The sequence below is a fragment of the Athene noctua genome, chromosome 7, assembly GCF_965140245.1.
Source record: "Athene noctua chromosome 7, bAthNoc1.hap1.1, whole genome shotgun sequence".
Taxonomy (NCBI): Eukaryota; Metazoa; Chordata; class Aves; order Strigiformes; family Strigidae; genus Athene; species Athene noctua.
In genome coordinates, this window is record NC_134043.1 from 32701274 (window position 1) to 32719626 (window position 18353).

The 18353-nt window shown below is 41.9% G+C and overlaps 1 protein-coding gene across 20 annotated transcripts in view; it reads right to left on the reverse strand.

Annotated features, from left to right (window-relative positions):
- Positions 1 to 18353, reverse strand: part of MAP2 (microtubule associated protein 2) — a 234011-nt gene that overhangs the window by 207032 nt on the left and 8626 nt on the right. The window lies entirely within an intron of this gene.

Consider the following 18353-nt stretch of genomic DNA (forward strand, 5'->3'; position numbering starts at 1 on the left):
CTGATAATGGCCTATGGACCTGTCTCAAGCTGAAAAGTGTAGAAGAAAGCACAGAAGAGCATCAGAGAAACGATGCAGACTGGTTTTGTCTGATTAGAACCTATCACATAACATTTCAGGGGTCAGCAAGATCTCTGCTCTGTTAGAGTGACAGACACACAAATACCATGTTCATATGTTCACACGCCATGTTCATTTGCTAAGGAATACTGAGCACAGCTCAGAACTGGCAGAGCGCCCAAGCACAGTAATGCACTGGAACGAAGAAATCATCGTGAAAGCAATAAATCTTAATAATATTCTAAAATGAGCCACAAATGAAAGGTGCTGTTTATCTCAAGAACTTTTTAAGAGCTTCTGAAAGATGTTTTCAACCTTTAAAGAAAGACATTTTGCAGTCTAAGCATTTCCGTAGCACATTCCCAAGGAAGTACTGAGACACAAACCAGAAGCTGGTCCCACTCCTCTGTTTTTCTCCCAGGCTCTTGCCCTTTTCACATCCTGCCTTGCAAAAGTCAGCCTTAACCAGGCAGAAGAGATTTAACCTTGGCACAAGCTACCAGAATTGCCAGCAGCTTCATCTTGGTAAAAACATTTGTCACCCACAGACTGGCCAGAGGAGAAAAAAGTAACCTATGATAAGTGGACATGTTCTGCTGCTGTGAGAGAATAGCAGCAGTGCAGAAACAGCTAATTTGGTCATAAATTGTGTGCAGACTCTGTGGTTATTCAGCAGCTGAGCTGTTAAGTGTCAGAAACAAAACCTGCCTCTTCCTATCTTTGCTATTATCTTCTCTTGACCCATTTGGGCCTGTGTGCCTCCCCTCTTCAGCAAAAACAGTATAGCTCTTTCCCCAGCACCAAAACCTGACTCTTTGCTGGGCCAAGAACATAATGTAAAGGAATCACTTTTAACAAGCTGATATGACAAAGATAGTAGAGAAAAAAATCCTACTCTGTTTCAGAAAGCTACTCTGCTGACTACCCTCAGCACATCTGATCTTTGTCATCAGTTTCCATTCCAGAGGCCATGGTCTTCACACAGAACTAGAATCACAGAATGATACAGGTAGGAAGGGCCTCTGGAGGTCTCTAGTCCAAGCACTTCTCCCAAGCAGATGACCCAGATGTCAGCCAGCTGAGCTTCAGAATACTTCCAGGACCAAAGAGTCTACAGCCTCTCACAGTCTCTGTTCCAGTGTTCGGCAACGCCCATGGTATAAAAGTTTCTCCTATATCTACCTGGAATTTCCCCTGTTGCAACTTTTATCCTTTGAGCTGGTCCCTTCATCACGCACTTCTGAGAAAAGTTTGGCCGCGCTTTTTCTATAATCTCTCTACATACAAGGTAGCTAAGGGTAGCATTGAGACTCCTCCATAGCACACACACCCCTCTTCCAGACAGGAGAAAAACATTTCTCTGTCTCTCCTCGTACCTCATTGTTCCCTTAATCACCCTAGTGGCCCTCCACTGGATTCATTCCAGTCCATATCGATGATGACCTTACACTGGGGAACCTCCAGCTGGACACAGTATTGCAGATGTGAGCTCTCTTACTCAGCTGTGATTCTAGAGATCATCTACCTGAAGGGTAGGCTGTAGTACATTTCAGCCAAAACCAATGCACTTGTAATTCTACTTTTCACAGAAAGTGCAGAGTGGAGCTCCCAAAGACAAGTAAAAGGCACCCATCAGAAATTCTGATTTATCTTCTGTCAAACCTTTGCTCTTAACTCACTTTGCAGCTAGACCTCTGCTCCCATCATGAAGTGTTTTGGAGATTTCACTGTGTTTCCTCTGGCTTGAAAGCTCACCTGCACACACCCTGATGCAGTATATCACATCTCACAAAACCATGTATTTTATGGGTACAAGCTCCAGTTTAGAGCCAAATCATACTGGGAAACAGCACAGTATCTCCCAAGGACACATTATACCACTGCTATGGAATTTTCCAGAGCTACACATGGGACACATAGAGTTCAGGTCTATCAGCACTGCCTGCTGGGACAGACTCTACTTCTCACACAGAAGGGAGCAACCATTTGAGCTCCCAGAGGAGGGACTCCCTACCAAGAAGAAAACATAATAAAACTTAAATGACTCAGAAAGCTGAGCCCAAGTTAAAGGAAAAACCCTGGCCCAGTTCTGAAAACAAACTTGAGTCCTTGTGCAGCAAGAGCATCTAAATGGCTGGAGAGGTTGGTCTAAGTGTCATGTTATCCATTTGGATAATTACAAGTCTGAAAGAGTAACACATTTCACATATTTCTGATCCCTCACTTTAAGGAACTGCAACTCTCTAAAAAATAAAGTAGGTTGTTCAGCAGCCGTGACGTTTTTAACAAATCACCAGCATCATTTGGTCAGACATAGTGAAAGCTAAGAACCCTGACAGACTATCAGAGTTTTCAGGACAACTGCTCAAGCTTGCACACATGAACTATGCAGTTGCTGCCAGCAAGCATCTGCTCTACTGCTCATGGGCAAGTCTAAATTTGCAGAGAAGGCCTAGTAACATGAGAGGGTACAAACTACAGCATATATTCCTAACCTGCCAGCAAGAAGTTACATGACCCATCCAGTTGTGAGACACCACTGCTTTATGTTAGCAGAGAATGCCCTTGTCACCTGACACATGTAATCCTGGCCAGCAAGTACAAGGCGCTGAAAGTGTCCTGTCTACAATACAGGTGAACACACCTTCCAACAACTACAGGTTGGACAAATCCAATTTCTTTTTAATTCATCCACACCAGTTTTCTCAAGTCTTTTAATTTCCCTTCCCAAATTGCCACAGAACTGAAGAGGGACCAAGTATTAGCATCAGCCTGCAAGTGCTGCTAGTGGCTCTGACTGCTAGAACTTCCAAAGGCTGAAATGCAAACACTTGCTCTAAACGGAGACCTGGACTTAAACTGCAAGAAAGTTTTTTAAAAAGTTAAACACAAAGCTGGCCTTCCTATACTGTCTACAAAAAAACCCTCCATCAGTAGCTCTCCAGTCAGTATTCCCCAGGCATCATACACACACTCTGTTTCCTACTTGAAGTTGCTTCTCCACAAGCGGTCAGCCCAGTCACTTGCATGAATTTGCTGAACCAAGCTAGGTTAGCACAGTTACCACCACACAATAACTCAGTTCAGAACCTGCAAACGCAGACAGTTCAGCCAGGAATGGGCATCAGTGGCTGAAGCATTAACCTCTGCCACAAGCACTGATGATCTAAGGAAAGAGCAAACAAGACAATATTATTTTGGATGGTACTACAGCATTGCCTGTCTGCAATAGTCTTCCCCAGGCCTCACTCTGCTGCTCCACCCAAGCTCTGTGAAAATGGCCTACGTGAAACTCCTTGATGGTGCAATCCAGCTGCTGAGGGACAGAAATCCAGGTCACAAGATCCATTATTCATGCAGCTAGCCCCTTCAGTGGCAGCATCAGCAGAGAGGCCAAGGACTGAATGGTTACACACCTCAAATGGAAGTGGATGATGGCTCGTCTTCCAGTAATTTATTTAGTCATTGATGGAAAAAATATTAGCGCATTAATTCATTACATGTTATTTCTTCATCTTTGAGGCTAGATTCATATTGAAAACAATGATTCACAAATGGCTTATTACAAAAACAGCAAAACAAATACTAAGATCTGTTATTTACAGAGGATTGCTTCAGCAACTCCACCTCAAGGTGCCTGGGTGGAGTCTCCAGGTCTGCCTCTGCACAGGAAGACAGTATCTCAAATGTTGCACTCATGCTGCACATTTGCTCTTCCTGTTTCTCTGTGCTTCCAGAACAGTGCAAAAATTAATTTTCAAAACAGAAACACATATATTAACTCTTCATATTAAAGGGATGTATTTGTTTTTCTGTCAGGAAATTCTGCACTCAATATGCCTGACACTACTGCTAGTTTACCAAACAAACCACTTGAAGAGAAAATTACTGCAGAGCAGGCTGGAACGACTTCCTGGAGATCACCCGGGTTTTGTGCAAGGCCTCGGTTCTCCTCAGGGTGCAGGAAGGATGGAGAGCCATCCCACGTGCAGAGCCGCAGTGGAGGCACGGCTTCCCAGAGCAAACCGCTCCTTTTCAAAGGGCCCCAGCGGAACCAGGATGGCTCTCCGCGGCGTGCGCTGCAGGATCAGGATCTGTATCCACAAACGTGCATCCACATGGCACTGTCACAGCACGCCTGCATGACTAAGAAGCCAGCTTCCACTAAAAGCCAGAGGCATGCAGGGACACAGCCTTAAATATAACTGTGTCTCTGAAGGGGCAGATGGGTGCATGCTAGGATCTTACCAACACCACCCAGGAACCTCACCTCCCAGCACTAGTAAGAGCTAGGATTTGTAGACACCAGAATTGTTTGCAACTACAGGAAGGCTAAGCACACTTTAAAAAAAAACCAACAAATAAACCAAAAACCAAACAGCTGGAAATCACCAATGCATTTTAAAAAGCTCTACCCAAACCAGTAAGATTTCAAATGGCAGCAGTAAAATTGCATTTCTCCTTTTGAGATGGCAGCTCTCACCAGAGATCCAATCACAGATGATAGACTTCTAAGATTATATTGCATTAAAAAAATTCTAACAATTTTTTTTTTATAATGCAGTTAAAGAAATCTGCTCTCAGGAGAACACATCTGAAGCCAACTTCCAACACGAAATTTTGTTTTAATTTGTTTTTAATTGCCAAGTTATTATTATCCTGTAATCCCCAAAGACACTGAAATTCCTTATGATGGAAACATAGCCTTAACTACAGAAAAATAATATTCTGATATCTGAGCACACTCAGTTTAGTTTTTGGTTGACATCAGATCTTAAAGCAGTTACAATTCCTGATTTCCTAAAGTTACATATCATTTTTTGTCAGAAAAATACTTGTCCCCAAGAACAAAACACAAAACTCCTGTGACAGGTGGTCTTCACCACTATAACCACCTGATCCAGGAGACAAGCCAGGGCTTTTCTATTTTTAGACACTAAATCAGCTTCTATTGAATAGAACTCCCTTATTCTTGAGCAGCAAAACCTATTGCTATAGAATGCTTACTTTCATCATGATGGCAGAGATGAGAAACGGGGGAGAAAAAAGAAAAGGAGTAATTGCAAACTGATTAGATAATCTGAACACAATGCAAATGCACTGAAGATAAATTTAACAAGCATTAGGAAAAGTAAACTGAGTGACCAGTTCACATGTTCTTGCCCTCTCCATTAAAATAAAAACCTGACCATGACCACTAAAGCTTCTTCTCCTCACTCTCTCTCATTGAGCTGAAATAGCAACACACTTTTTGAAGAGAAATATTGTCCCTGTACACAAGACCTAGAAGCCTTTATCTTGTTTGGTCTTATGCTGCACAGAGGGAATTAGGCCATCAACATCAATGGCACCTCCATCAAGGCCCAGGCACTCTGCTCCTCTAAGAATTACCCCACAGTCCTCTGGGACAACTCAAGAGTCAGCTATAGGGTCTTCCAGGTGGCATCTGGGAAGCCCAAATGCCCACCCCACCCAAGTCCATGCAGTCACCCACCCAGACAGGAAACATTTTCCTTTGCATTACATACCAGGGAACATACTACGCTCACAGTAACAAGCCCCAGGAGCTGCGTGTGATTGAATAGGACTGTGTACAGAGAAATTCGGGATTTCTGTGCTTCCCAATTCCCACTGCATTTCACTCCTTACATCCTTTTGAAAATGCCAACAAGTTTTGGCCCCTACATGCTGCAAGCATGTGGAAGGCAATAGAGCAATTCACAGTAGAAACAAACATTTGTACTCATTTTCTTTGAGGACCTAGATTTTATCAGACTAACGAGAAAGATCCTACACTCAAAAGCTGTTCTACAACCTAAACTATACAAACTGTAGCCAACACTGCAGACCCAATGGACTGGAAGACCTATCACTTTATTGCAAAACAGAGTAGAAATATTTTTTTTTTGGAAGAAAAGTAACTAACAAATATCTCTTGAAATATTAATTATAGTGGGAAGAAAAAAGAAGAGCATGTTGAAAACTGGGAGCAAATCACATTATCTACAAGGCACCGTGTCAGCACAGTTATTCTGTCCCATGTACATTTTTGTTTCATGTTAAGTCATTATTTGACAGGACTTCTGGGAAAGAATTTGAAGGTAATCTTTTTTTTTTTTTTTTTTCCTCTATACCACATGCTGAGGAGTTTTGGGCCTATCTGCCCCTGCCAGAGGTTCAATGTAAAGTCCTTACAGATCAGTTCTTCATACAGAGCTGACAAAGAAACACACAAAAGGAGCTTGCTACTTTCAGAAGGAAACTCGGAGTCCCAGCTGTACCCCAGTTCCAATTAACCGCTTCATGAACTTTTCTCACAAGAGAATGTCTTCCGAAAAAATAAATACACACTCTGATTAAGTAAATTGTGAGGAGTTAATTTGCAATTCCACAATCCCCAAGAGACTCCAAGACCAATCTCTCTGGTGTTTCATCTACAGTAATTTAATAGTTTACATTGTAAGACCTATGGCCTACAATGAAGATACCAGGACAAATCTTGAGTACATTATTCACCCCAGTCCCACCGATTCAAAAGCACTACTAGGCCAATTAAAGCAAACAAGATTTAGCAGTCCGCTACCTGCCCCAATGATTAGAGCAAGCTGTTTTCCCTGCTGGGATCAACAGCTCCACAGCTAACAGCTTCCACCTGCAAGCAAGTTCAGGTTAGGCATGCAAAAAGAGGCAAACCCAAAGGTGTTCCTCTATTCACATTCCACTATTTACATTCCACTTTGCTAAAATCACTAGGCAATTTAATTCCCTACTTGCAGAAACAGACATGCAACATAAGGTAAACCTTCCAGATTCATACACCCAAATCATTCTGAGCTATGCTAAATACTGTGTACTCTGCTCCATATGTGCCTAGATTTTTAAAATTTGTCTTCTTCCCACATCCCCTTTGTTTCCCAGGAACTGAGCCGGTCATTATTATTTAAAGTAATGTCGCCCCAGCCCTGAAGTGTCTCAAAGCTCTGGAACAGTGAAGCACTATTTATGTAGAGTGCACTTGATAACAAGATGAATAAAAACTACACAGCATCTTTAAAGGGCCATCCCATATGAGCATAGCAAGTGCACAAGTTCTTAATGACGGCTAAAAGAAGTGCAAATCAAACAGTGCTGACTCCAGGTGGCTCCAAGCCTCTTCTGCTACAAATCAATCAAACTGAACATCCTCTAGAGAGTGTTTCTATTTCCAGGCCACACTGCGCACTGCCAAATATTCAAAAAGTGATTGTCCGTGCTACTTTTTTTCAGGTCGCTCACAATGACCTGAACGCTATTTACACAAGTTCATTTTCTAGACACAGAACATCTGAATGAAAAGCATCTTCCTTTAGATTTGGTTACATAAATAAACACTATATTGGGCTGGTGAATACACTATTGTAAAGCGAATGATTTGTGTAAACCGGTGACAAGCATTCCTCCCATGCTGCACACCACAGAAGGTGCAAAGTGTGAAAATTACTTTCTCTCCAATCACTAAGAGAAATGAAGTTTCATCAAGGATGAGTTCAGCCCAACAGTCCTCCCTCTATCAGAAAGTAGCAGAATTGCTAAAACCTTTTGAGATTCCTTCCTAAGGAAAATAATGAATGTTTGTGCTAATTTTCAAGTTTTGCAACCTAAATATCATTAGATATAAGAGAAAAAAAATTTTGTTTACAGGTGAAAGGATGCAACTTCAATGCTTTGATGCAGAATACCTGAACACTCTTTTCAGAGTAACTGCGAGCATGAGCAATTCTTCTGGAAATTGTGAGAAGGTGATAAATGACTTGTAGAGCTCTCCAACTGGTTTTCTATGCATATGCTTCAGTTGATAAAACACAACTTACGTAACTAGGACAAGACAATTGAGCAGTGAAAACAGTACAGGAAATGCCATTTCTGCCATTAGTCAAAATGTTCATGTGGCATTTATATTCTCAGAGAATCATCGGGAAAGTTTTTTCCTTTTTTCTTCCTTGGGAACAGAAGCACAAGTGTTTATTAGAACCAAGAACACCTCTTTTCTTCTCCACCCACATGGACTTGGCAGCATGTCCCAGTATTTTGTGATGTCAGCGCTGAAAAACCTGCACTACATTGCTTCGGGGCCTCTGAGAAAATAAAAACAATTAAACTACACACTGATTTAAGACCTGCCCTTTTCTCCTCTGTGTGCCCTGCATTCAAACAGAGACTTGTTGGTTCCCCTAATAAATCTGGCCCCAATTCAGCTGCTGATTGGAGTTGGCTCATGGGATTACCATTTATGATATGAACTGATGAACGTGTATGAATCGGGAGGTCTGTATGGTTACCTGGGCAGTGTGTGGTGCTATCAGCAGTGCAGCTGAACAAAATGTTAAGGCTTTAAGAACCTACACCAAAAGTGATATTCTTGAGCTCAAAACCATGACAGAAGTACAAAATCACCTAGAGATCCTTGCAGGACAGTGAGGGCCATTTCCCGGGAAGGCAGCACTCGCCTGCCTGCCCACACTAGTTAGGGAGGCTGGGCAGAGGAGGTGGCTGCCATTCCTATCAGCATCCACTGGCAACTGTCAGTTCCACTGAACAGCAATACACAAACACCTACTTTGGAAGTAACGCACGAGTCCAGGACCAGGAGAGTGGGAATGCAGACCAAACGCTCAGTTCAAGCATGCCTTTCCTCTCTGGATCCCTTGGCATCGACATGGTTCTCCCTGCATATTCAGGAGCATCCCTTGGCTTAGTGCATCATAATGCCAGCCAAATCGCCAAGGACAGATTGAAACTTGCCTTTTTTTAATACACCTACAATTCTTAAATTTAAACCCACAGATTTTCTCTTAACACAGGCTTTTCTGAGGAAAGGATGAATTTTGCCCCAAAGGCTTGAAAGATCTAAGGACAGTGCCACAGCAGGGTGTGCACTGTTCAAAGGGCAGCAAAGGGAATAATCATGCTGGTAAGCACATAATCACACTTTAAGTGCTAATCCTGCAACATAGCCTACAAGCACAGACTCTTCTTTATCCCTAATGAAGAGGCTGGGACCTCACATGCATTGATGTCACAGATACCTGTTTTTTGCTGGAGGACTAGGGCCTCAATTACAACTGGAAAAAAACATCCAAAACCAGATTTTGGCCCTAACTGGAAAATGACAAAATTAAACTCCAATACAATAACTAAAAATTAACTAATGACCAACAAGTAATTCAGGCACAGATTTCACTTATACCTTAACAGTAAATCCTGTTTGGTGGCATTTAAGCAAGTAACACTTCCATTGAAACATAATTAGATTTATAAAGCCTGCTAGCTATTTTTCTGGAAAATAGGTCTTATCACTGTCATAACAAGATTTCCAAAGATTACAGTCTGGGCTCAACTGTTGTACTATCTAGTCCACAGAATACCATATAAAGAAAGAGTAAATAGAGACACCAGTTACCTTTGAAACAATGCAGTTAGATTCTGTCCCAGCACCACCCTATCTCTCTCTGCCTGCTACTTCAGTGGAATACAGGAAATAAACATGAATGCTCACCTCTGTACATGCATATGAACATACTTAGGTTTTTACATGAATTTGCCTGCTTCTGTGCATGGCCCAAACAGGTAAGAAACCTCTCTCCTCCTCCCCAAAAGTCACTGACACAAGTTACATGCGATAACTGGCAACTGACACTGAGGGATCTGCACTTTCTCCCTTTGAAGAAAGATGCTGTAGAGTTGACAGGCCACTGTTTTTATTACACACTGCCCTTGGTCCCCAAGGAATCCCTTCATAAATCCTCATACATCAGCAATTAAGCCACAATCTTTTAATAAGGTCTATATGCAGCTCACTTGTAGGGCACTCTAGAATAAACTACTGCCCATAGGTGTAAAAATAAAACCAAAGAAAAAAGATCTGCAAATCACTAACAATCTCATCCAAGCAATTATTGTCCTTCCCATAAGCTTTGTAGAGAACAAACGAAAGCTATGGGCTTCTTATAAAACAGGTGCTGTACTAACTTTACCAACTGAAAATAAACTATCCCTTATTTCTTCTGAGGATCCTAGGTAAAGAATGTCTCATTAGGAGTCAAAGACTGTATTAGTGATGACTACAGGCTCTCCCACAACACAATCTGTTTTCTGAAACTTTTAATGGAAGATGCTAATTAATAATACATGGCTCTTTTCATTGAATCGAATAGGGTCTAGAACACATATCATCACTTTTCTATCCTTTATTCCTGCTCTCCTATTGAATTCACACCAAAATTCCAGGCCAGGTCTGCTATCCAGGGCCCCTGGTGAAGCTCTCCATGACAGCTACCTTCCTTAAGGACAATAAAACTGCCAGTCAAGAAGCTGAGACTCACAGCTGAAGCTGACATCAGCCTCTTGACAACCTGCTTACAACTTCATAACTTCTCCCACTGCAGTGAGAAACAGATCACAGAACCTTCCCCCTCACAGAGCAACAAGCAAAACCTATTTCTGTTCCCTTTAAGGTCCTCACAGTTACAATCTGTATAACCAAAAATACTATCAAGCCACTGAGGGAAGAGGAATAAGGGGCATACTTACCAATATACACCACAGAAGCCATCCAGGTGTCAGCATGGCAAGTGGGGCAAAACAGGAAATGAGTAAGATGATTTAATAGCTCTTTCCTTGTCAGTTGATTATAAAGATGGTTACAAGATGAATGTTCAGATTTCAACGTGCATGCACAGTTTGTTATTCTTCATATTTTAGAATTTTCCACTGAACTGACAGAGATTACATATACATTATTACATACCATCTTTGACAGACTATCCTGTTCTTTACAACAGCTTATTTCCTTTGGTACAGTACTACATTATTCTTATTGCAGAAATCATTACTGTGATAGGAAAAGCTTCCTATTTACAGTCCTTCTAAAAGTGAAGGAGCTATTGCTCTAGCATGTGAAGGCAGTATGCAGAAGGACTTACAGTCATTCATGTGCATCAGTACAAAACTGAATGAAGTAGCAGGTAAAATATATTTCACTTGGAAACTGTCCAGGTGACAACTCTCATGTATTGACAGTAATGGCCCTATTGTTGACACTATTTCTAAATAACATGGTCCAAGTATTAGACTTCAGTAGTATTTGCATAAGAAGTTCCATTCAGCTCAGTGGAGTGCATACATATGCACATGCATAAGTATTTTTAAGAGAAAGGACGTACAATGGGAAGTTTACCGAAAATTAATAAGAGACGCCTACACCGATCAGTATGGAAAAGCCTCAGGAAACTTCGCAGGAATGCAACTCAGTTCTGTAAGAAAATCTGATATCCTCAGCACTTTGGAGAAAAAGAAAATATATTCTTCCTGAAGAATTTTTGGTAACTAACAGATGGCATTATGAAACAGGGATAATTCTCTAGTAAGGGACAAGAGTTGGTTTAAAACTTTCAAAAAAACGTGGTAATTCTCTATAAAATTCTGTCACATTAAGGATTATAACAGCTCTTGTGGAAAGTCATCTCTATTCCAGTCTCCCTCCCAAATAAAAAATTTTTTAAAAGCCCCAATTCATAGCTCAAGATTCACAAACACAGGATTTTAAGCAGACCATCATATGACTCTAGGAGATCACAGAAAGTATCAAGCCTATTTGCCCCAGAATAAGTGACAGTATTAACCCAACCAGGCATTTTCCAGTATCTCAAATGACATTTTAAAAAGATGTACTTTTCCATCTGACAAACAGCATGGTTTCACCAGTTATCACCATAAAAATCTAAATGGGAAAACCAAAATTGAACTACAGCTTTTTTAGTACAGAAAACGGAAAACAAACATCTGCTCTGTTTTCTGCCTCACTAGTTAGGGATTTTTAATATGTTAAGCTAGACAATGTGAAAAAACACTATTTTAAAGCATTATTCTAACATGATTCATGTCTCTGAGCCATCAAAATTAAACATCAACGTACAGGACCATGACTAAATCAAACACAATGCCACTTCATAACACTGTTAAAAAGCCAGGCTGAAAGGGGTTGTCTTCTGGTTTGAAACTGTAGGTGCCCTTAGCAATAAAACTCAAGACCATTTAAGATCTCTTCAGATCATGAATGTCTCTATCAAGCTTACCCCAATGAGGCAAAGAACTTCATTGCATTCCCTAGACAAAGTAGTATTATAAACAACAATTACTACTGTTAAGTGGGTAAGGTTTGGAGTCTTGGAACTATTATGCCATTAACATCCCCTACATAATTACACCACAAATCTTCCTGAAAAAAAAAAAAAAAAAGAAAGAAAAAGAAGCTAAACACCTATCAGGTACATATGCCAAAGTTGTCAGACACACACAAACAGCTCTAAGCACCTTTACACAGACATACAACATTCTCAATAGCTGATTTAGTGTGAAAGCGGGTGCCAAAACCCTAATACAGAAGAACACCACCACCACAGCCACGCAGCTTCCAGCTGGAAACAAGTCCCAGCCTGCTTCCTCAGGCCCATTCCAACCAAAACTTAGCTGTGATTCTCCCTACCTCTTCATACATGCTCAGACCTCCAGCAAGTTCCACACGGTGTTACAACTCGAACTCCCCAACAAAAATGAGGTCATTGTGCCTGGTTTTATGCTTTCAATGTTTCTACAAAATACACTTCTTTCAAGGACTAACCCAAAGTCCAGCAGAACCAAAATAAAAGATTCCTACCGAAGGCAAGCCACCTCATGGCCTGACTCACAGAGGTCTTGAGCACTTTAGCAGATCCATGGCAGACCCCCCTAAGACGAGTCATCCACAGAACTCCATCCCAACTCTGCAAGATGCCATACAAAAAAGTACAACAGGATCCATTCCAGCACCTTCTGCTCATTTTAGTACCAATGCATTACTGGTGCACTAATTCTGTACATATAAAAATACAAATCTTCATCAGGTTTACACACTGTAGCAACAGGACTGCGGGGGGGGGGGGGGGGGGGGGGGAACCCAAAACAAACAAACAAAAAAACCCACAACTTGTGCTCTGTTCTGTCACAAGTTTCCCAAGCTGGAGAGCACCAACACAGCATGCAATTGCTAATCGTCCCCTCATTCACTGCTCAAACACTTCCTCATTGAAAAAAACTGCACACCCCCAAAAACTGAAGCTGCCTGCACCAGACATTTCTAAAGGAAGTACCCTAATTATGCCTATTTTAGGATTTACATTTTAATTTCAGCTTCAAGACAGCTGGGCTCCTCTCAGGGGAAAACCAACAGCAACTCAGTAAATCCTTCAGGCACGTTCTCCCTGCTTTTCTTTCCAAGTTGCTACTGTGGGGTTTTGCACTGGTTGAAGACACCATCAGCTCACAACAAAGGGATATTCTAACCTCTCTGGTAACGAACTGTTAATGTAAGGACTGCCTAACCTGGGGCAGTAGCTTTCAAGAACTGAGAAGATTTATTTTTCCTCTCTCCAGGGTAAAGTAAGAAATATCATACAGCCTTTCAGATTCAGAGAGATTAGAAAATGAAAAGCCTTACTGAACAACTTGATCCACTCTTTCAAGACAGAGTTGTTTCATATTCATGTGGCTGCCCCATATCATGTGGTAGAGAGTCATTGGCTTGTCTTTAATAAAATACAAATAATTCCACTGCATAATATAATTTAACTCATCTTTAAACAAGGATTTCAGCTGCAGAACCAACCCCACAGGTAGTAGCCTTAAAAACTTAAGTGATATTTAAAACAAGTTTTGAGGTGATTCCTCAGAACTCACTGCATTGAAATTCACAATAGGCTTTGATATCAACACTAACAAGTAATTAAATAGATATTTCAACGACAGGTGTTTTCAGGTTGCGCTTATCAACGTTTTAATATGAAAGTGACAAGAGATACACTGTCTGCAAAGAAGCTGCTCAAAGAATATACAGGATAAAAGCTAGGTGATGCTCATACCATTCCATCAACGTCACAAGAACACAAGTAATGAACAACCTTCTCAAGCTTCCTGCAGATAGCCTTTTTTAAGGCAGGCAATCAGAATTTACACAGACCCTGGACCAGCAAAGTTTCTTCTCTGCTTGTTATTGCCACAATGTGCCTAAAGACCTTTCAAAGCAGGACAGTGAGCAGGTTAGCAGAGCAAGACAGTATCAATCAGTCCCAAGGTCAGCAGAAACAGCTCCTTCAAAAAGAGGCACCTCCCATCTTCTAGTGCAGCAGTGAGGCAGCCAAAACCTACCCATGCAGCTCAGTACTGCCGTGCCTATTTTACCTGCCAAAGTAGGCAGGTGAGTACAGGGGATGTAGGAGGCTGCGCACTCTCCTCATGCTCACTTCTGTGCACCCACACAGGACCAGCCTGAATTCCTGACCCACCCCATGCCACCAACTGCTGCTGACTAGTCACCAACACAGAAAGGGTTTGTGTGCTAGCACAGTTCTTCCTAAATCTCTATTTCCCTATTGATATTCTCACAGTTCACTTGAAAATTAAAAAACCTTTGAGTTTGCCCTTCCTGGATTGCAGGCACACTGAAGGGGAAATATAAAACAAAATTAAATACAGGTAAAACATTACTGCAAGATACTGAGTCAGGCTTATATAAATCACAGTGCAAACCACACAGTTCTATCCTAACACTCTTATCTGTTGCACACATAAATATTCAGAGTGCCAGCTGCCCTTGGGAAGCAGAATAATACAGGTCCCACATTACTGCCATTGCTCACAGCTCTGCTCTCCCCAGCCCACCTGCCACCACCCTGGGCTGCTTTGTGCCTCTGACTGAAGTGCATGGACTCTTTTGCTGGTCGCCTAGAAAATACCACCCGTAGTACTGGAGCCCTAACATTTCAAGTAGCTCTAATTCAGCTTTCAGCTCAGTTCTTTGTCCTCTAAAAATAACTTACATTTAATTGCAACTGGCTACAATTTTCTAATTCTTTGTGATCCCAAACCTCTAAATCTATTACCCAGAGACAGCCACAGTAATCCTTAATGAAGGTGTGGGTATGATGCAGCATGCTAGGGGCCATCTGGTTGCCAGGTGTTTCCTGGCTTAGCTTTTCCTCACAACACACATACCTCCTCCTCGTCTCCTTCCAAGGAAGGCAATTTCTACCTAAGGACAGTCCTTCATTAAAGACACAGGCAAGGGCTTTATGGCAAGCAAGTCAGCTGCAGCGCAGCAGTGTTCAGAGCCTGCAGCAGAAAGCCTAGAAGGGCTGTTTATTACCATACATGTCTCCCTGTGACTACCAGCAAAAGGCTGCACCAAGTGTATTTCTGACAGTTAATAGGAAGGGAGCCAAGTGCAACATTTTTACTGTAACCCTATGTCTTGTGTCCTTCACTCACAATTAAAAAAAAGTAATTGAGAGCAGTGTTTTTAACAGGACCATTTATATAAAAATCAGGTGATTTAAAAAGTACTAGGCAAGATTCACAACTGGTGTAATGTGATGCCTTCTAGAAAGCAACACAACCTATTCTGCGAGGTTAGATCCTGCAATCTTTATTTTCAAAATGGAGCATAAATTCATTAAAATCCCTGTCTTTCAAACAGGCAAAGGCCTTCCAGCTCTCAGATACACATTCCTACCCCTCTGCTCCACCAGTGCTCTGAAGCATTTTAGAGAGCTGGACTGGTAAAAAGGAAGTCGTTTCTGCACAGCGCTTGCACTGCCCCGGCTCAGCTCACTGAGCTGGCTTCCCACGGGGTCAGGCAAGGACCAGGCACCGTGGGAGCAAACAGGCACAGGACCCCCACAGCACCAGCTGAGATAAGCCTTGACTGTCAGGAGACTGCATCCCAGACTACCAAAATGGAAGGCTTCTGGTTCCCACTAAGATTTAGATTGCATAAAGCATCTCACATTTCAAGCTAAACCCAGAAAACATTTACTTGGGCACTTGCAGTGGTCTGTTCTCAGGAACAGTGTCACACTGGTTATATACAAGTACCAGGGTCAGTGGACATGCATAGCAAAATTGTCTCAATACTTCTCAAACAGGGTAGGGAAAACTGATTTTTGCTACAGCAAAGAGAAAAGGCCATGTGACTCCTTCCAGTGTATGGAAAGGGACTCTGCTGGGGAGCTCCAGAGTGAGGCTTGATGCTCCGAAAAGAAATAGCAACTGCTGCTGCTCAGCAGACACACAGGGCAGAAATGTCTACTCCACCCTGGCAGCCTGGAACCTGCTTTCCCAGGCTTGGGCATAAACGAAGTACCCAGCAGAGCCACAGCCTGCAGGCCACTCCAGCAGCCCACAGCCCCTGTCACAGTCTGAGGTGCCCTAGGCCTCACTGCCTATGGGGGTGTCAAGCCCAAGTCAAATTATTGGTGGATACAGAGAGGATGACCTTGCAAAGACAAGACTGAAATTGCCCCACAAAATCCCCATGGGAATCAATTCCAAAGCAAGAGCAGCCTCTCTGGTTCTGCTGTTGATGAAGACCTAAGCAAAGGGGACAAACTAAAACCAAAACCAACAGCGCACCTGTGACAAACATGCCAGAGGCTCTCCCCATGAGCCCAGAGCCCCACCAGCTAGCACACACTGTCCATCCCATGGCTGTCTTGCCCATGATCTTACTCCTGTAAGCCCCCCAGGAGAGGAACAACTCATTTCAAAACAAGTTCCAGCAGGGGAATATCAGATGTTCCTTTTCCGTGGTTTCATCTATACAGAGGGTTTCTTGTTTACGTGGAGCTCTGCCCAGATCTGTGTTTCAATGCAAAGCGAGTGATGAAACTCAAAAGCAACAAATGGAAAGAAACACTTACATGCTGCCAGAGCTACAGTGGAAGGGGAAATTGCCCAGTACCACTGCCAGTTGTGAAGGATTTTCAAGATCAGCTGTGAAGTAAATCCATTATCGAAAGGGAAATATTAACAAGAGACTAAAGACACAGCACCTTTATTCTTGAGGCAGTCTTGCTTGCTTATTTGACTATTTGCATATTTTAATGTCTTTTAAAGGAAAAGATTTCTGCTAGAAATTATTTTCGCAAGCCTCAAAACATTCTTCAAAGAGCTACTCATCTGCTTAGTGACACAGGCATGGGGCAGGGCTTGTTTACTAATCTAGGAGGATTACACTTCAATCTAGATCATGTCTTGCCTGCAGGTAAGGGCAGTAGAGCAAACTCTAAATACATCAGACTTTCCAACTGCAAAGGCATGAAGGGAACAGAATCCAAAAGAAAGTTATGTTTATATCACGTTTGGATAGGGAAGAGGGGGAAACACAGGGAGACAGCTGCTTCTTTTGTATCTGTTGTTCAACAGTCTCTGGAAATCCTGGACAGGCATATTCTATTCCTACTGTTGCATCAACTCTGAAAAAACCCCTACCAGCTACAGCTGAAACAAGTCTTCACAGCTAGTTTTTCAAATAAAAACATAACACATGTCTCTGACCTCTCTCTTTTTGCCTTTTTAATGCACATAGAGATCATTCCCCCACTGGAGGAGAACTCCTGTTTTACTTACCTTCCCTCCCCTAGGCAAGTGAGAGAAAGCCACCAAAACACTGCCAGAGAAAACACAAAAACACACTACATCTAAAATATTCATTCTCTTGCTCATGCCAGAACACCAACAGATCACTTATAAGCAAAGACACTGGGGCTGAGCTTGCAGTAACTTAAAACACAAAAGAAAAATTCATCCTCTTCAGAAAAAATTAACTACTGCCATCATTATATAAAATGAATTAGAAACAAAAAAACCTCACATCTTCCAAATGATTGAAACCCCAGAACTGAAATTCACCTGAGAATGGCAGAAAAGTAAGGGCAAAACAAATCACCTGGTGGTGACCACAGTCAGAGGTGTTTCAGAGGAATGACCCATAATGCCAACTCTGCAATACCATGTCTTCAAGGAAATACTACTTTCTGATCCTAGTAGTAAACATAACTTTGTGTCCTGAAGTATGGAAAACATTAGTTTGACCAATATTTTTTTCAAGTACTTATTCCCTCCTCCTTCTTGTAATAAGCTGTAAAAAAAACCTGTCCTAAACCACCTAATTCAAAGTGTAAACAGGTCACTCTAAATACAGCTTTCATCATCACCATGGTGTCTCTGTCCCTGGAAAAAAACACATAATTCATTACTCCACCCAAAAAAGGAGCATCTGCCTTAAAACCAGCATTTTCATCTGCTGTCTCTAGAAGATAAACACCTTCCACTAATTAAACTCTGCCATTGTCAGCATCTTTAAAAAAAAATAAAATAGTTACAACCAAGGGCTACTCTCTCATAAACAGCAGTGTACATATTCATTTGTACTACAAGACAAG